Raw genomic sequence first — 20,597 nt, forward strand, 5'->3', positions numbered from 1 at the left:
CACCTGCACACACATGCACACTTACACACGTACACACTCAACTTCTTCATCGCCTCCTCTTCAGAAACAGTGAAGAATTGCCTGGAGACCGTGGCCATGTCTTGGAATAAATAGACTTGGCATTTCCTACCCATGCTTTTCAGAACCACTAGCGGCACTTGTAGGGTCAGCTACTGAAAGCTCCATTCAGCTGGATGCAGGTGGCCACAGCAGACATCATATTTGCCCAGGAGCTAAACCAAGGCCACATAGAATCAAAAAGATCTTTAAAAACAGCTCCCCCTGCAATGTGGGTTAATGCGATGGCTTTGGTTCCTGAGGAGGTGAAGGGAAATTACAAGCTGGAAGAGATGAGGAGGCTGCAGGTAGGCAAGAGTGGGAGGAAACGCTTTCTTCTGGAAGCCCCGCAGCAAAGCTCCTCTCACGTGTTTCTGCCTCCTTATATTCTAGCCCCTCTGGCAGCTGATGAGATGGTACCTGCCCAGGTCAAGGGTGAGTCTGCCTGTCCCAGCTCTCTGACTCAAACGTGCCTCTCCTTTGGCCACACCCTCACAGGCACACCCAGGATCCAGACTTTGTATCCTTCGATCCAATCAAGTTGAGACTCCGTGTTAACCATCACACTGCCCACAGGGCTGCTGTGAAGATTAAATGAGTTAAGGGGCATAAAGCACTTAGCAGCATAGCTGCACGGGTGGCCTGGGACAGACGTCAGCTGTTATTATCTGCCCCATGACAACGCATGGAGAAGAGGTTGCTGGCCCGTTTTCCTGATGCGGAGCCCAGAGAGTTAAAGCTGCATTTAGGAAAGTGGCCGAGCGATCAGGGCCTAGGCTGTCTTCTCGGCCACGTGCACTGCACGTTCCCTGCTTCACCAGAGCAGCCCCGGCCTGTCCGCAACCCGCAGCTCCTGCAGCCTGCCCCGTTTCAGTCCAAATCCAGTGTCAGCGTGAGTGCTGTCTCTCTCACACCCCTCACCCAGCCTAATAGCAAGCCCCCCTCGGTGCCACCTTCTACCTCCAGAACCCGCGGCTCCTCAGCTCCTCCTAGCACCCACTGGCCCAAGCCTGGAGTCCCACAGGGTCACCCTCCCAGGATCCAGCATCCACCCTTCTGACCCCTGCACCCTCTTCTCCAGAAACAGCAGCCAGAGGATTCCATTAAATCCTCAATCACATTGTGCTCCCAGGCCGGGCACTGTGGCTCATGCCTGTAACCTCAACACTTTGAGAGGCCAAGGTGGGAAGATCGCTTGAGCCCAGGAGTTCAAGACCAGCCTGGGTAACATAGTGAGACTCCATCCAGGCATGATGATGACTCATGCCTGTAATTTCAGCACTTTGGGAGGCAGAGGAGGGTGGATTACCTGAAGGTCAGGAGTTCGAGACCAGCCTGGCCGACATGATGAAATCCCCATCTCTACTAAAAATGCAAAAAATTAGCTGGGCCTGGTGGCAGGCACCTGTAATCCCAGCTACTCAGGAGGCTGAGGCAGGAGAATCACTTGAACCCGGGAGCCAGAGGTTGCAGTGAGCTGAGATCGCACCACTGCACTCCAGCCTGGGCAATAAGAGCAAAACTTCATCTCAAAACAAAACATAGTGAGACTCCATCTCTACAAAAAAAAAAAAAGAAAGAAAAAGAAAAAAATAGATGGAAATGGTGATGTGTGCTTATAGTCCTGGGTACTCACTCAGGAGCCTGAAGCTGGAGGATCACATGAGTCTGGGAGGCTGAGGCTGGTATGAGACATGATTGTGCCACTGCACTCCAGCCTTGGTGACAGAGCAAGAACTTCTCTCTCTCTCTCTCTCTCTCTCTCTCTCTCTCTCTCTCTCTCTCACACACACACACACACACACACACACAAGATTGCACCCTTGCTGTGCTGAGACCCTTCCAATGGCTCCCTTCTGACTCAAGACATTGACCCCAAGGTCTTGCACGATCTGGCACTGGTCACTCATTCACCTGCTCCAACAAGTTCCTCAAACTCACTGCCCTGCTCCATCTCATCTACCTCAGATGCTCTGCCTCCACAGACCCACAGGGCTCACACCCACCCATGCTACCCGTCTTTTTACCACCTCCTCCGAGAGCCTTCACAGACCACACTGTTTAAAGTACAAATGGCCCCAGCCAGCCCCACTCCCCGCTTTACCTCCTCACCATCTCACAAGCCATGGTTATTAGTAATTATTTACTGATTTATCTTGTTCTACTCGATTTTTCTCTGCTAGAATCTAAGCTCCAGGAGGCCAGAATACTTGCCTGCTACGTTCCCAGTGCCTTAAAACTGGGTGTGGAGCATAGCAGATGCTCAGGAATGTTTGTTGAATGAGAGGCTGAGCTGGCAGAACTTAGAAACCAAGAAGCTGAGTTCAGCGCTCAATCCCCCCTGCTCCTCTCCCGCCGGACGGCATCCGTGAGGCAGGCATCCGCTCCCAGTGGGCGCTCCGTTACTGGCTGTGGGATCTGGGTCTCCCTGTCTTTTATTTGGTGGCTGTTTAGAACATCATTTCCGAGCCTTTCCGTCTGTGTGTCTCCCACTAAGTGACGGTGCTGATTTTCCTGTGTTGATTCTCTCTGGTGGAGAGAGACCCCAGTCCCCACACAGAGCCACATTCAGGGCTGGAGAACAGCTCCGTGTCACTGCTGGGGCTGCTGAATGGCCGTTCACATCCAACACATGCCCAAGGAGAGACAGGATGAAAGAGGATGGCCAGGAGGGAGAGCGGAACGGGGAGGATAAAGCCTTTGGAACTCACTTTCATGGCGCCTACTTTCATGGCCAGAGGAACTGGAATGGAAGGTAAAACAGAAATCACCCATAGTCCTGATGCTTAACAAATCATGCTGTGACATATTTACCTGTGATGAGAGGCCTTCAGCAGAGGGCACAGTCGGTGGCTCCTGGGACACAGAACAGGGATGGGGTTCCAGGGCCACTCCCAAGGTCCCCAGGCTCACAACCGACTCTACCAGATGACCCAGAATAGAAGCTGAGCCCACTTCAGCTTGGGTCCCTGACTGGTGCGGTGGCTCATGCCTGGAATCCCAGCACTTTGGGAGGCCAAGGTAGGCTGATCACTTGAGATCAGAGTTTGAGACCAGCCCTGCCAATGTGGTGAAACCCCATCTCTACTAAAATTACAAAAATTAGCTGGACATGGTCACGCAGGCCTCCCAGATACTTCAGAGGCTGAGGTGGAAGGATCGCTTGAATCTGGGAGGCGGAGGTTGCAGTGAGCTGAGACCACGCCATTGCACTGCTGCCTGGGCAACAGAGTGAGACCCTGTCTCAAAAAACCAAAACAACAACTTAGGTCCCATCTGGAAAATGGAATGGAGAAGCCAGGGTTACTGGGGAGTGGGTTAGAGGAAGGCAGAGTGGGGAGGGGTTAGAAATGAAGGCTTTGACACCAGGCAGCTGGGAGTGGACCTCATCCCCACCCTTTCCTGGCTGTGAGAATTTAGGCAAATAACTTCACCTCCTGAGCCTCAGTTTCAGCCTCTGCAAAATGGACATACACTCATCTCACAGTGTTGTGTGGAGCTTAAGTAATATAATCGTTACATATTCATACTTATGCATTTAGATATCATATACATAAATACATGTTTATATATTATCTCTATACCATTTTGTACCTACTGTAAGCCCTCTGTCCATAACCACTGTTACTGCTGCTACTATGATTTTATTGAAGGAAATAGCAAGTGACGAGGTAAAGAAAATCAGGAATGAAAATACGTTTCTTCTCCTGTGCTTGACTGAGATTTCTGAACCCAATAGACAGAGGAGGGAACGCCTTTAGAATGTATTATTCGAAGCCAAGAAATGGTTATTTTCCAACCAAATGCACCCCCCCCAAAAGCATTCTAAGAAATCTCACATACACATATTTGCTTTAATCAAAATCCAGCTAATGTGATTACCAAGCCCCCAGGGCTGCTCCTGGTTCATTTCCCCTCTGCAGGGCTTCCCAGGCAGAATTCCCACCTCAGAACCCAAAATCTCACCAAGCAGGGGAGCCAGCAGCTCGGAAAATTGCAAGAATCCTGTGATTTAAAGACATGCACAGCATGGAGGCTCAGTAAGCTCCTGAGTTCTCTCTGCCTCCCGTTTCTTCGCCACGTGCCGTCCTCGGAGGAGCACAGTCGTGTGTCAGGAAGCAGGAGGTGCGGAGTGTAGCAGCACAGGCTTTGGGTCAGGTTCCCTGGTCTAAAGCCCAGCCTCCTCCCCTTCCGGAGGCAACCCTGAGCCGATCCATTGTCCTCTTCAAGCCTCAGTTTCCCCATCTGCAAGTGGAGGTCATCAGAGTCTCTGCTTCCTGAGCTGCTGTGGAGATGGAGATGGCGTGTGCAAATCACACAGCAAGACACTCTCACAGGGAAGGTATGTCACGTGCACCCTCTGAGCCCACGAACACCTCTGTATTAGTCTATTTTCACACGACTGTAAAGACATAGCCAAGAACGGGTAATTTATCAAGAAAAGAGGCTTCATTGACTCATAGTTCTGCATGGCTGAAGAGGCCTCAGGAAACTTACAATCACGGTGGAAGGCGTAGGGGAAGCAAGGCACTTTCTTTACAAGGCAGCAGAAAGGAGAAGTGCTGCGTGAAGTGGAAAGAATCCCGTATAAAACCAGCAGATCTCATGAGAACTTACTCACTGTCACGAGAACGGCTTAGGAGACACAACTCCTGTGATTCAGTTACCTCCACCTGGTCTCTCCCTTGACACGTGCAGATTAGAGGGATTGTGGTGATTACAATTCAAGATGAGATTGGGTTGGGACACAAAACCTAGCCATATCACTCACCCTCCCTGCACAGCCAATGGCTTCCTACGGTAAGCCTCTGTGGGTCCTTGGCCAGAGACCTCACTCACTGCACCAGTCCCTTCAGCCTTCCCGTAGGAAGGAAGAAGAGTTGGTGGGTAGACACCAGCCTCTTTGCTCCTCACCTGGGTGACATGAAGTCTGCTCTATGAAGTCTCCCAGCCGTCCCCAGGAGAGTGAGCCCCGTGTGCCCACAATAGTCATCTGCCCATCAGCACCCCCTGTATTGGCTGCCTTCCCTCACCCCCTCCAACTTCATTTCTTCCAACTAGTGTTCCTGGGATCACTTCCCAATAAATTATTTGCACCCATGTCTCATCTCTGGGCTTGCTCCTGGGAAAACAACCGAAGATAGTGCTCAATAAATGTCGGCTATCAATAAAAATGAGAATACTGGAAAATGATGCAGTAGCCTCTTGAGTCCGAGATCCCAGCAGAGCATCTAGTTCATGTCCAGCCCAAAGCTCAAGAGAAGCCAGGCATGGTGGTGCACGCCATGGTCCCAGCTACTCAGGAGGCTGAGACAGGAGGATCACTTGAGCCCAGGACTCTGAAGCCAGCCTGGGTGGGGCAATGCAGTGAGATCCCATCTCTAAAAAATAAAAATAAAGCTCAAGAGGTGGCGATGACAATTAAGGCTCCCCTACAGAGACGAGAAAATCCTTTTTTGTTGTTTGGTTCTTGTTTTGCAAAGGTCTCTAGCAGCAGAAATGAGTTGGCCAGACCCTGTTGGAGGTGGAAACAAAAACTGTTTTAGAGTAAACCGAAGCACCCCTGAAGGTATTGTATTGCTGCAGATCTTTCTAACGAGAGGCGTAGGAAACTCTTCTGCAATCTGCAGGTAGGATGTGCTTCCTAAGAACCGCCGCCTTGCCCTGTTCCAGATCTGTCTTGTGTTCCCAGGAAACTGCAGGAAGGCACATTCAAGCTGATTCTTTAAGACAGGGCTTTCTCTTTGGTTCTCGCTGGTGAAATCTTGAGTGTACTGAATGCGAACAATTTTCCCTTAAGGTCAGGTTCTGAAGATGGCCCCTCCATATTCTGGTTGCAAATCGTAACTAGAAGTGTTAGTTCCTATTTGTTTATTTGTCACATGTTTATTTGGGGCTGAGGACAAGAGAGACACAGTTACTGAGGGAGGAGGCAGAGGTCAGACTTCGTTCCAAACTGAGGACTAGCTGAAACAGCACCAGGGCAGAAGCAGCTTTTCATAAGACACGCCCACCCGTGTGCCCTGTCAGTTGACCATTGCCATAGCAACATCTGGGAGTTACTGCCTTTTTCCATGACAATGACCCAATGACTCAAAAGTGACTACCCCTCCCCTAGAATTTTCTGCATAAACCACCCTTAATCTGCATATAATTAGAAGTAGGTATAGGGCCGGGCCGCGGTGGCTCACGCCTGTAATCCCAGCACTTTGGGAGGCCGAGGCGGGTGGATCACGAGGTCAAGAGATCGAGACCATCCTGGTCAACATGGTAAAACCACTTCTCTACTAAAAACACAAAAAATTAGCTGGGCATGGTGGCGCGTGCCTGGAATCCCAGCTACTCAGGAGGCTGAGGCAGGAGAATTGCCTGAACCCAGGAGGCGGAGGTTGCGGTGAGCCAAGATCGCGCTATTGCACTCCAGCCCGGGTAACAAGAGTGAAACTCCGTCTTAAAAAAAGAAAAAAAAAAAAGAAGTGGGTATAAGTATGACTGCCCTGAGTTGCTACTCCCTGCCTATGGGGTAACCCTGCTCTGTGGGAGCAGTCATGGAGCGGTCACACTGCCTCTTCAGTCAAGCTGTTTTCTACCACTCCTTGCCCTTGAATTCTTTCCTGAGCAAAGCCAAGAACCCTCGGGGTCTAAGCCCTACTCTGGGGCTTTGCCTACATTATGATGAAGGCTTTTTAAAGTGAGTGTCTGGCAGAGGGAGAGCTTAGAGGTTAGTTACACTCAAATGTACTAGGGGATGTTGGGAAGGAAAAGAAGATGGCTGGACAGACAGCTGGGGGCACAGACATTTGGAGGCCAAGGGAGGAAGAGAAAACCTGTGCCAACCAAGAGGGTGGCAGAATTACCAGCGAAATCGAAGGAGGAGGACATCAAAGTGCTGGAGATGAGTTGGGGAAATTTTTCACTATTAAGTTGAAAAAAGTTCTAATCACAACCCACCGTGTTGTTGAAGACCTAAGGAAATAAGCACTTTCTAACACTACAGGTGGGAGTATAATTTGACATAATTTTTTGGAGGTCAATTTAGTAAAGCATATCCAGAGTCTTCAAAATACGTACACCCCTTTTGAGCAATTTTACTCTCAGTCAGTTATCATTATATTTCACTTCTGGAATGTCTTTTGCAATTTTGTGTCTAATGGGGAAAATTGGGAATAATGTAAATATCGATACATTCTAAAAAATGCCAGCAATAAGCATTTGGTTAAATAAATGATCAGTTTTTAAATCCTGACTGTGAAATATCAGGAAGGTATTAACAACATTGATGGTGTAGACATCAAATGTCTGTAGACATAAGAAAAGATTCAACAATATATCAAATAGAAATGCCCCTCTTGGAATCCTGTGTTGAGTAGAATCTCAAATTTCTTTCTGGTCATTAATATACATTTATTAAAGTCTACAAAACTACAACACAGTATCAAAGAGGATCTTGGTGATAGATGGGGAGGGTGTCTGTGGGGTGGGGGGTCGGCTTCCAAGGGGTCCCCAGTGCTGCCTTCATGTCATGCCCACATCAATTGTGTCAATGTCTCCCAACTCCCTTCTAACACACCTTCCCTATTGCAGAGATTGGGAAAACCAGAGCAAAATCACTATATTTCCCAGGCTCCCTTGCAGCTCAGTAGCCTTGGTAATCCTGCAATTTTAAAAATACTGCTATGTACTGAATCTTATCTTCCCAAAATTCATATATTAAAACCCTAACCTCCCATGTGATGGTATTGGAAATGAGGCCTTTGAGAGGTTTAGATAAGGCCATGAGGGTGGGGCCCTCATGATGGGATTAGTGCCCTAATAACAAGAGACACCAGAGACAAAGGGAGAAGGTGGCTGTCCGCAAGCCAGGAAGGGAGCCCTCACCAGGAACCAAATCAGCAGTCACCTTGATTTTGGACTTCCCAGCCTCCAAAACCCCAGTGTTGCTGGTGTAAATGGTAGTAGCTGCATCCTAATTCAGCAGTAGGTTCAGGGCAGTGTGATCAGAAGCCCGTAGCTGTAAGAACAGCCTCCTGATTCCTCAAGTGGCTTTTTGACAACAGAAAAGACAGCCTCCCTGTTGGTGGCCAGTTCTGCCATGTGACTGTAGGAATGGATCCCGAAAGCTCAAGTGGAAATTTGGGACTTCAGTGCCCAGTGATTCTGCAGATCACTGAAGACTCTGCAAAATATCCCTTGTCTTCTCTAAAACTGACCTTAGTGTCCTTGTCTTGTTTCCCTGGCACAGGGGAAGTGGAGCTGGGCTCACCCATCTTCTCTGCTCTGTTTCTATTGCACAAAATTCAAATCCAGCTTCCTTTGGGACTTTCCCTCTTCATCCTCAAAAATTCCAACAGTGACTATTCCTGTCTCTGGGCTTCAGCCGTAATTAACCCTATTGCAAAGTGAGCCCTCTACCTGACCAAGACGGGTTGACCACAAGGAGGGGTCTGGGGACGGGGTGCAGAAAAAGTCACAAAGATGCTATTTCAAAAATCTAGACTACCAGCCTGGTAGCTTGAGCTTGTAGTACCAGCTACTTAGGAAGCTGAGGCAGGAGAAATTTGAGACCAGCCTGGGCAACACAGTGAGATAGGGGGACCCCCCCAGATCACCAGATCTGAGTTTTTCTGATATTTAGCAATGGCCATGTATTACTGATACACAAAAGAAGTTTCCAAAGTAAAAATTTAACATGTGAAGGTGAAATGAGGGACAGCTGTGCCAGATACAGAATGCACTCTAGACATCCACTTCCTGAAAAGAGGTGGTTGGGTTTGACCATTGGGTACTCGGTGAGTCCCTCAGGTATGTGCTGTCTCATACCACCGTCACTGGCCACATGTGGCTACTGAGCACTTAAAATGTGACTAGTTCACATAGAGGTGTGCTATAAATGCAAAATACACATTGGATTTTGAAGACTTGGTACAAAAAAAAGAATGTGAGCCGGGCGCGGTGGCTCACGCCTGTAATCCCAGCACTTTGGGAGGCCGAGGCAGGCGGATCACAAGGTCAAGAGATCGAGACCATCCCTGTCAACATGGTGAAACCCTGTCTCTACTAAAAATACAAAAAATTAGCTGGGCATGGTGGCACGTGCCTGTAATCCCAGCTACTCAGGAGGCTGAGGCAGAATTGCCTGAACCCAGGAGGCGGAGGTTGCGGTGAGCCGAGATCGCGCCATTGCACTCCAGCCTGGGTAACAAGAGCAAAACTCTGTCTCAAAAAAAAAAAAAAAAAAAGAATGTGAAATATCTCATTAATAATGTTGATGTTGATTACATGTTACGTGTTGACATGATGATAGTTTGGTGTATTGGGTTAAATGAAGTATGTTATTAAAATTTATTTCACCTGTTCCTTTTCCAGCTTTGAACATGGCTACTATAAAATGTTAATTCGGTATGTGGCTCACATCCTATTTCTACCGTTTGTGCTACCCCAGAGCACCCCAGGGACCGGGAAGGGACAAGAGCCGGGCTTTACGATCAAGAAATGAATATCTTAAAAATAGACAAAGGTGGGGTGGAGGGGAGCATGGGCAAGGTAGGGTTTTTTTCTTTAGAAAATTGACAGTAAATTCATAAAAGAACATGGACAAATAGCTTGAAGAGGAGAAAGAATCCAAGACGAGGAAATCTAAGAATACTGGCTGAAAATTTGAGCCCAAGAGAGGGAAGAGCAAATATATTAGAGAGGAAGAATATGTCGAGCCAGCCCCAGAATGGGGGGATGGAAGATGGGGGTCGGCATAAAAATTCCTACTGAGGAAGAGCATTTATGGCATTATTCTCTTAACTGAAAAGGCAGTCTAAAACAGTACAATGCAAAACAATACGTTACATGTTGGAATACGCTCTTAGAAAAAGGCTGAGAGTAAATTGCCAAAAACATTAGCAGTCTCTGCGCAGCTGGATTACCGTATTCCCCTGTGTGGGTTTTTCTGTGTCTGTCTTCCAACTCTCCTTCAGTACACAGGTATTGATCATATAATTAGGAAAACAAATAAAAATTTTAAGACTCCAAGAGGCCTGGGAAGCTTCTGCATCAGAGAAGGGCACTCAGAAAGCAACTGTTCCTCGTTGCCGGGGGTCACCCCAGACCCCACCCTAGGTTATGGAATCTGAATCTTGGGGTGGGGGCTCCCCATTGACTTTGAAGGGAACCCATTGGGGAAGCTGGCTCAGAGCTTTCTGGCAGCACAGCACATCAACCTGCCTGGAGTACAGTACACGTCTTTGTAATATAGACGTGGGCTTTGGGTCCACCAGTCTCTTAGATCGATGGTCCCTCCCGTGTTGCAGGCTCAGCAGCCACTTCTTGGGCAGCAGCTAAAATGCCTGTGAGGGTTGCTGAGATTAAATCCAATCCCAAGAAACCAGGAGCCCCTCAACTAAGGCTGAGGCTGACAGAACGGGGTCCGGGACCACCTTGCCAGAGCCGCAGGCGCCTCAGAACTGCCCACTGCATTCGAGTCCTCACAGCCTCTGGCGTTTAACCCCCTGCTTCTTGGCAGGGACTTATTTGGATTGCCGTGTCTCACGTTGTGTTCAGGATGAAATGAGGCTACAACGAGTTTAGGGAGCACTAGAGACGTGTCTGGTGCTCAGGAGATAGTGGGCACGCCCCATCTTATTTAATCTTCACAGCGTTTCTGTAGACGACATCTATTGCCATCCCGTTTTACAGATGAGGAAACTGAGACTCAGAGAGTTAATTGCCCCAGGGAATTAAGGCACTCGGCTGGTAGCTAAGCATCAAAGTTGAGCTTAAACCTAGGTGTGCTCACTGCACAGCCTGCCCTGTGCCGTCTGATTTACCTACCTTGGCCATCCGTGTACCTGTTTGAGAGTCACAGGGACGTAGGGTTTGGACCGGAGGGAAGAGCAGAATTTGGTCTCTGTGCCTCTTTCCATCCCCCATGAGAAAGATGGAGAGAGCCTGGTATGGCCTTTTAAAGGGAGAGGTTCAGGGGAGGTCCTTTTAAGGAAAGGACTCCAGAGAGGGGCTCAGAAGTTACTGTGTTCAATACAGCATCATATTTAACTGTTGGAACTCGCCAAATAAATTACAAAATAAAGCTCCGAATGACAGAATAATGAGCAATTCATTTGAAATGTAAAATAAATAGATAAATCTCCAGTGAGAAGGCAGAATAAATGGTATTTGGATGACATTTGGTGATTAAATTAAACAGTAATGAACCAGTGAATAATGTGCCCTGGGATAGCCAGGGAGGGCTAGTTTGTTCCCCAAAGCTCAGGATTTTGAGCCCCAGCTGTTCTTAGTTCTCAAGTTTAGGAGCCTCGATAGAGGTCGTGGACTCCAGGGGTCGGAGGTGGACAATCGGCTCACCCATCCCACAAGGGCTCAGGCTGGAGAGCAGGACCAGCCTCGTGCTTCAGAGACCAAAAGCCCCAGTCAGTGCTGGAGAACCCTTGAGATCTAGTTGGTTTTCCTCATTTTTTACCTTGGGTAATTGAGTTCCAGAAAGGTCAAGAGAGTTGCTCAAGGGTGACCATAAGAGCCAGGACTGAGACCCAGGTCTGCTGACTCCCAACACAGAGACCTGACTGCTACACCACATCTCCTCTTCAGTTCTGGAGAAGCTGGTCTCCAGAGATGACCCCCTCAATGAACCACACCTCTGATATTCACACCTTTCATGGTCCCCTCCCCTTATCAGGACAGGGGGAGCCTGTGACTTGCTTTTGGCCAACAGGATGTGATGGAAGTGACGCTGTGTGACTTTCAAATCTAGGGCACAAGGAACCTTGTCACTTCCACCTAGGAATCTTGGAACCCTAGCTCTAGGGAAAGCCAGCCTCCATGTAAGATGTACAACTGTCCTCCATGCTCTGAGGAAGCCCAAGCTAGCACGTGGAGAGGCTGCAGAGATTGCTGGGTGGCCCCCAGCTGTTCTAGTTATCTCAAAAAAGGAGGAGCTAGACATGCACATAACGAAGTTGTCTTGGACCTCCATCCTGCTGAGTTTTCGGATGGTTCAGCCCCAGCCACCATCTGGATATAAGCACATGAGAGACCCTGATATGCTTGTCCCTACCAAATCTCATGTTGAACTGTAATCCCCAGTGTTGGAGGTGGGGCCTGGTGGATACTTGAATCGTGGTGGGTAGTTCTCATGAGTGGCTTAACATCATCTCCCTGGGTCCTACTTATGATAGTGAGTTCTTAAAATATCTGATTGCTTTAAAAATGTGTAGCACCTTCCCTGTCTCTCTCTCTCTTCCTCCTGCTCCAGCCACGTAAGACATACCTGCTTCCCCCTTCGCCTTCCACCATGACTGTAGTTTCCTGAGGCCTCTCCTGAAGCCGAGCAGATGCCAGCATCATGCTTTCTGTACAGCCGGCAGAATCGTACACCAGTTAAACCTCTTTTCTTTGTCAATTACCCAGTCTCAGGTATTTCTTGATAGTAATGCAAGAACGGACTAATTCAGACCCCAAGAGAGATCCACCCAGTTGAGTCTGGTCATCCCACAGAAATGTGAGTGTTGATAACAAATGGTTGCTCTAAACTACTAAGGTTTGGGCTGGTTTGTTACACAGCCATTAATCATCAGAATATAACTGACTTTCTAAAGAAGGAAAGCTACCGCAGCTGGAGGCCTGGGCCCTCAGGTCCCTCCTTCCAAGTTTAATGTGGGTTAAAACTGAACTCTAGATCTTCCATGAGAACCATGACTCCAAGTTCCAAGGGAGGCGCTCAGAGGTCCTGGAGAACCTAACCCTTTGGGTTGTTTATTCATTCAACAAATATGAATGAAGTTCTGCCATGTGAGCGGTTAAGACAAAACTGTGAGAGAAACAGAAACTGATTTTGGTCTCCTGGGACTGATAGTTCCAAAGGAGAAACAGACACCAATCAAGTGACCCTGAGGGCTGAGTTACAGAGAACTCATGCAGCCTCCCCCCTCCCCACACACACACACACATCCACCCAGTCCTGCTTAGCAGGAAGGAGGTGATGTACAAGAAGTCACCTGGAGAGGCCCCCTGTGTGCCTTACCTAAGGTCCCTTTGAGGCAAGAGTATTAAATCAGAAAACCATTCATAAGTCACTCACTACGTTGGGGGTGCATCCTGCTGAATAAATGTTGGCTAGACTTTTATTTACCTATCTATTTACCTGTAGATAAATTACCTGCCTGTAATCCCAGTGACTCAGGAAGTTGAGGTGGGACAATCACTTGAGGCCAAGAGTTCTACACCAGCCTGGGCAACACAGCAAAACCCTGTTTAATTTTTTTTTTTTAACTTAGCTGGTGTGGTGATGCACACCTGTAGTCCCAGCTACTCAGGAGGCTGAGGCAGGAAGATCTCTTGAGCAAGGGAATTCAAGGCTGTAGTAAGCTGTGGTTATGCTACTGCACTCCAGCCTGGACGACAGAACAAGACTCCAACACTGAGTAAGTAAATAAATAGAGGCTGTTATTTTTATTTTATTAGCATTTTTATTAATGAAAGAGGTGCTGCTTTAAAATCGTCTTCTATTTCTTTCCAAATTAATGGAATCTTTATTGTGTATCTTCTCGCTGTCTATTTTGTGAGCTGGTGCAGACTGGATGCTGTCAAAGCCCTTGAAATGCAATGTCTCAAATCTTCCTCCTCTCAGTTTTCTTCCAATGATGCTTCATCCAGTCTTCCTAGTTCCACCAGTGGCTCCAGCACCCGTGGCTTACGGGACACAGGGAGCTGAGAGAAGGGATGTGTATGGGAATTAATGGGGGGATGGGAAGGATCAGCTTCCAAGCCAAGGGGAACTGGTGAACATCTCGTTTCTATAACCCTTCAGGGTGCCTGGCAGCACCCACATCCTCCAGGCTGGAGGTGGGTCAGCTTCCTGACAGATCCAGGAAACTGATTTTGTACTTGCAAGTCAATCAAGACTTCATTTTTCGTTTTGCCAAAGGCAGAAGCCAGATGGATGAGTTGGGCATTGGCCACTGTGCCATTGGGTGTTAGGGCATTTCCAGGACATCTGTGTTGGGCTTTGGGGTGAGTGGGTGTTTACACCAAATCTGTCTTCACCTTGAAGCTTACACTTGGAAGATGAGTATGACCTTTCTGAGGCCCTTTCACTCACCGGAGCCTACCTGATCCTCCATAACCTTCTGTGACTTTCCCCAGTGACAGATGCTCTTGATACTGCCCCATGTCCCTCAGCGCTCACCTCCACACACTCACTCCCCATGTCCTGGGAAGCATGGGCTCCCCCAACATGGCAGCCACTCCAGCCCCACCCTAGGTACAGCTTCCACAAGAACTCACTGGTGGATTGACAAAGGTGGGTAAAACTTGAACTTTCTAGATCTGCTGCATAGACCATTCCAAACATCAATAACAAGATTTGCTCAGCCTCATGAATATGACCCCAAAGCTCAGAAACCAGGGCCAATGAGGAGGCCACCTCTTTGTTCATTCACTCGATGAAGGCATATTTACATAGCACCTATGCACCAGGCAATGCAATGGATACTAGAAATACAGCAATAAACAAAACAGCCTCACAGCCCGATCTCCTGGAGGGGAGGTCTTAGAAGATGAGTATGGCTCCCCATTCCCTCTCCTTCTCCTGGGCATGCAGGAAAACTACATTTCCCAGCTCCCCTTGCAGCCAGTGTGGAGCTGTCTACCTGGAATCTAGCCAATGAGATGCTGGCAGAAGTGGGCACCACTTCTGGATCTGGCCATAAAACCCCTATAATTTCATCTACACTTTTTTCTTCCTCTCTTACACTTCAAGGGCACACATTTAAGATGGGCAGCATCACACAGCAGGATAAGCCTGGATCCCGTACTTCCTGCCTGGAAGAGGGCAGGCAACTGGCATTGACCAATCAACATGAGACTACAGCTAGAGTAAGAAACACAGCTCCCTCATGTCAACCTACTGCTGTCTAATGAAATAGGCTGGTGACTGAGTGTGGGAAAGTGTACTTTCCAAAGATGGTCAAGACAATACTGGCCGAGCAGGGTGACTCACACCTATAATTCAGCACTTTGGGATGCCGAGGCAGGCGGATCAACATAGTGAAACCCTGTGTCTACTAAAAATGCAAAAATTAGCCAGGTGTGGTGGCATGTGCCTATAGACCCAACTACTCAGGAGGCTGAGGCAGGAGAATCCCTTGAACCCAGGAGGCAGAGGTTGCAGTGAGCCAAGAATGCACCACTCCAGCCTGGGCGACAGAGCAAGACTACACACACACACAGACACACACACAGACACACACACACACCACATCCCATGCTACATGCTCTGATACGCTCATTGAGTAAGGGTTCTATGTTCCCTCCCTTGAATCTGGAGAACCTGTGTGACTGCTTCAACAGAAATGATGTTACGTGGTTTCCAAATCTAGGTCATAAAGGGTGAGACAGCCTGTGGAGACAAAAGTGACTCTACCTTGGGTGCTACTCTGCCATGTTGACTTCTGACTAGCCCCAGTCCCATAAATGCCTCCTGATCCTGCTTTGCTTACTGTCCCTAGCGTAAGAACAAAGCAAACGTGAGCTATCACATAGATGGTGAACTGCGATGCACATAGCCCTCTCACCTGTTCTAGAACATTGCCTTTAGTTGTCTTGCCAGAGCATGTCCCCGCTTTCCCTGTGTTACATAAGCCTCAGATCTGGGGAGTGACAGCACAGAGAGCTATCTGTCTTGTGGCTGCCCAGGACCATGCTCCTGTCTATACGTTGGCCAATAAATCACCCTTTACTGACAAACTACATTTATCTGCCTCATTCTTAGGTTTCTTGGCTCATTCTGCATTTGGGGGCTTTTTTTTTTTTTTTTTTGCACATAGGGCCCTTCCAAAGAACACAGCCTTTATTCACTTCTCTTGGGATGCTCACTCTTAGAATCCAGCCACCATGTTGTGAGGAAGCCCAAGCAGCCCATGAGAAACTGACATGGAGAGAAGACGAGGCCCACGGCCTCAGCCAAGCTCTCAACTGAGCCAAGACCTACATTTCAGGCAGGCGAGTAACCCATTTGGAAAGTGGGTGCTCCAGTCCCAATGCAGGCTGCCCTCTAATGCCTCACAGAGCACCCAAATTGAACAAAATAAATGGTGGTGTTTTAAGCCAGTAAGATTTGGGGTGATTTGTCATGTAAGCAAGAGATAATGGAGACACAGGCCCTGGAGATCTCCCTGCCACACCACCTAAATGCTCACAAAAAGTTGCAGATTTCTTAAAATAATAAAAGGCATCATTTATTGAATTGCTACTATATATCAAACACTGTGCCGCATGTTTTATATGTATTTTCTAGCTTAATCCTCCCAACAGCCCTATGAGGCCGAAGATACCATCATTCTCACCTTACAGAGGAGGAAACAGACTCCAAGTTCTATAATCTGCCCACTGCTGATGAAGGGGGGACACAGGACCCAAATCCAGGACCTCCTGACTTGACTACAGAGCCTGCCCCTTGGCAGCTGCCCCACCCAACCCCCAATACAGGTGAAAAAAGAATGGAGTGAATCCTCTGAGACGTTCTCAATTTCATACCATTGCCTTCTTTTCAAAAAAGGCAATTTAAAATTTTAAACATATTTAACTTTTCACTTAAAATAGTTTCCATAAATCAGTATCAAACACTGTAGCATCTGGCCTAGCAGTTCTCCAGAGGCTGCGTTTGCATCCTGGCTGTGCTACTCACTAGCTGTGTGGTGTCAACCTCCCTGTGCCTCAGTTTCCCCATCTGTAAAATGGAGACTACCTATCACCACAGGTTGTGGTGGAATGAAATGAATTAGTAGTCCCTGCGAAGCCCTTGGAATTAGCATGTTAGCAATTATTCAACAAATGTTAGATAGCTTCCATTTTTTTCTCTGGGGAACGCAGTCTCAGCGCAGATAGGATGGGCTGCCAGTCATGGCAGAAGCCACAGGTGGAATCAGTTGCCAGCACTTCCTTTCCACCATTCAGAGACCAGGCTGCCAGTCCTGGCTCTCCCCTGCCAGGCTGTGCCATCCTGGGTGCCTCATCTGTCTGAGCCTCAGACCCTTCCCAGGTGGGTCATGAGTGTCACCACCTGCCTCCCTCCCAGGGTGTGAGAAAGTGCTGAGAACTGCAAATCGTAGAGAGTCACAGCAGCGGGAGGCTCTGCCCCTGGCCTCCTAGCCTCCTGGGTTGAGGCTAAGTAACTTCAGAGTCTGCGGAGGTGAGAGGGAGGAGCAAGTGGAGGCAGGAACAGGAAAGGTGGGGGGCAGAAGGCAGAGTCCCTGGGGAGCTCCCTGGACTCCCACCCACTGGCATCTGAAATTCCAAAATCTTTTCTTGCCCCACATCTCTGCACACAGAACGGGCCTTGCCAGCTCTGGGCTTCCAGAACAGGGATTTGCAGGAGAGTGAGGGGTTTTGCAGGGGGTTTGCAGGGTTCCGCAGGGGTTTTGCAGGAGAGTGAAGGGTTTTGCAGGGGGTTTGCAGGGTTCCGCAGCGGTTTTGCAGGAGAGTGAGGGGTTTTGCAGGGGGTTTGCAGGGTTCTGCAGGGGTTTTGTAGAAGAGTGAGAGGGTGTGGTTTAGCTCCACGCAATGCCTGGAGCCCACGCTTCCTCCCCATGCACAGCTTGCCCAGTTCCGGGGAAAGTCAGCCTGTCTGCAGCAGGAAGACCAGCGCCAGGACGTCCCGAAAGCAACAGCCACCTGCAGAGGCGGTCCAAGGAGAGGCAGTAGCCAAGGCCTCCGGTGGATGACAGGGCTCTGAGCTCAATCACAGGCAGAGCAAGCAATGTGGTCAGCAAGGTGAGGGTTCAAATTCCACCTCTGCCTCTTCCTAAATGTGTGATCTTGGGAAAGCCACCAACCTCTGCAAACCTCAGTTTCCACCTCTGTAAAATGGGGTTAGTACCAGTCCATCACGAAACGGTAAGAGAAGTGTCAGCTTTATTATTACTGCTGTCACTGATGCCGTTAGCATAGTGCTTCTAAACGGAAGGCGGCGCTGTCTCTAGTTGGGGGTCTGGTCACCCAGAACAGCTGTCTTTCCTAACCCAGCGACTCCGGTGACTTGTGTCCAGCTTCCCCCAGGATTTCTGGCCTGGGCAGGGCCGGGCGGAGGGAGGCCGACTGCAGAGGGAGAGCCAGAGAGCGGAGGCGCCTGGACAGGTGTGGCTGGGAGGAAACGGAGACATGAGCTTGCACAGCATTTTCAACGGGTCACAGTTACCCAGAAACAAATAATTGTTTCTTCTGGGAAGCTGGGAGACCCTTGTCCCCCACCCCTTCCACAGGCGTCCCTCCCTGTGTCCCTTCTGGCCCGACATATGCTCTAAGTCCCTCTAGCCAAATCCAGCTTCTGAAACAGACCAGGGGTGGGGAACCAGCCCTCTGCCTCGGCCCTCCTGCTATGCTGAAGGCTTCTCCACTGAGACCCGAAGCTGACAACAGCCTCAGTTTCCCCAAAATTCCCTTCAGTAGTTGCCGGGGAAGGGAGAGGAGCCAAGAGTGGGGAGTGTGAAGCCTCTGATTTTAGATGTGCCTCCACCCCCTGAAATCGGCATCGCAAAACTCGGGGTGCTGCTCCTGTGCCCCGCACCCTCTAGGTGGGAATGTCGTGAAGCTAAAATAACGTAATCAGGGCAAAAGCTTTCTAGAGCAGAAGCATTTCAGCACGAAGGCAGTGTGGTCGGAGGCGCCTTCCGTGATTGCAAATAACAGCCCCATCAAGATGGGCACGCTATTACATAGCGCCATCATCAAGGCATTTTGTGTCCCTGAGCTTAACTCACACCCCCACCCCCCAATGACAGGAAGGCCCGAGGGAGGCTGAGAGTCCTCCTGCCTCTCCCGTTCTCTTTCCCTACAAGAGGCTCTTGACCTCGTTACTCAGTGGCTCTTCTTGAACCTAGAAATTATGGGAAAGGAAAAAATGCTCCTGCTAGCGAATTTTCAAGCCTTTTCAAATCTCTAGCCGCTTAGTCAAGGGAATGTACTCCGCGTGAGAGTGAGAAATAGGAAGACCCTCACCTACTCCCATCAGCCCCCAAGTGTGTCTGCCCTCAGCAGCACACGGATAGACATCTTAGCCTGCAACACATGGACAGACATATTTGTCCTGACCCCAGGGCCTTTGCACATGCTGCTCCTGCGGCCACAGTGCTGACCCATCACACAAATCTCCATTCAAATGTCCTTTCCTTAAGGCAGCTCCTCTAACCTCCCTCCAAGGAGCATCCCTCGGCCTCTTTATCTGCTTATCTTGCTTAATTTTTGTTCCTAGTTCTTGTTACTGTTCCTCATTATATTATATATTTGTTGGCTTGGTTCTAGCCTGTCTCACCCACTGAAATCTAAGTTGGAAGAACTTCGCCTCACTTACAGCCGTACTTCCAATCCCTAGAACAGAACCAGGCACAGAGTAAGTGCTCAGCAAACACTTTTTTTTTTTTTTTTTGAGATGAAGTCTCGCTCTGTCACCAGGCTGGAGGACAGTGGCGTGATCTCAGCTCACTGCAACCTCCACCTCCCGTTTTTAAGCGATTCTCCTGCCTCAGCCTCCCGAGTAGCTGGGACTACAGGCGCGTGCTGCCACATCCAGCTAATTTTTGTAATTTTAGTAGAGACGAGGTTTCACTATGTTGGCCAGGCTGGTCTCGATCTCTTGACCTCGTGATCTGCCCGCATTGGCCTCCCAAAGTGCTGAGATTACAGGCATGAGCCACAGCAAACACTTTTAAATGGATACGTGAAATCAATATTTATGACTTCATTCATTCCTCAAGTATTTGTTGAGTGGCTTCCGCCCCAGAACCCAGGGGGTATAATAATATTGAGACCCCATCCTGCCCTCAGGGAGCTCACAGTCCAATGGGAAGCACGGGATTGAGCAGGAGAGCTGGAGCAGGACACCAGGTGGTGAGGCTCTGTGTATCCAGCGACGCTCCCACCTCCAGCCTTGGCTTCTTTCTACGGCTCCAGGCCCAGATATGTGGACGCCTGCTTGACGTGCGTGCTATCACAAGACTTCAAAACAGGAATTCCCGTTTCCTTCTGCACCCGCCCCTGCCTCCCTGTGCCTCATCTCAGCTGTTCAGGCATCATCCTGATCCCTCTCTTTGTCCCACCCACTGTGTCCAACTGGCAAATTCCATCAGCTCTATCTCCAAAATACGCCCGAGTTCTCACTGTTTCCTAACACACCCTTGGCCCCCTATTCCTTCTCCAAGTCAACTCCCTAAACGCTTCCAGCTCCACCGCCTACCAGCAGCCAGAGGGATCCTTTTATTCTTTTATTGATTGATTTGTTGATAAATATTGATATTGCCACGCAGGCTGGAGTACGGTGGCTCAGTCACAGCTCACTGCAGCCTCAACCTCCTAGGCTCAAGTTATCCTCCCACCTCAGCCTCCCAAGTAGCTGGCACTACAGGTGTGCAACACTGCATCTGGCTAATTTTTAACTTTTTTGTAGTGACGGGGTCTTGCTATGTTGCCCAGGCTAGTCTCAAACTCCTGGGCTCAAGCAATCTCCCTGCCTCAATCTCACAAAGTGCTGAGATCCGCCACTA

The sequence above is a fragment of the Saimiri boliviensis genome, chromosome 11 (genome assembly GCF_048565385.1).
Source record: "Saimiri boliviensis isolate mSaiBol1 chromosome 11, mSaiBol1.pri, whole genome shotgun sequence".
NCBI classification, from domain to species: Eukaryota; Metazoa; Chordata; class Mammalia; order Primates; family Cebidae; genus Saimiri; species Saimiri boliviensis.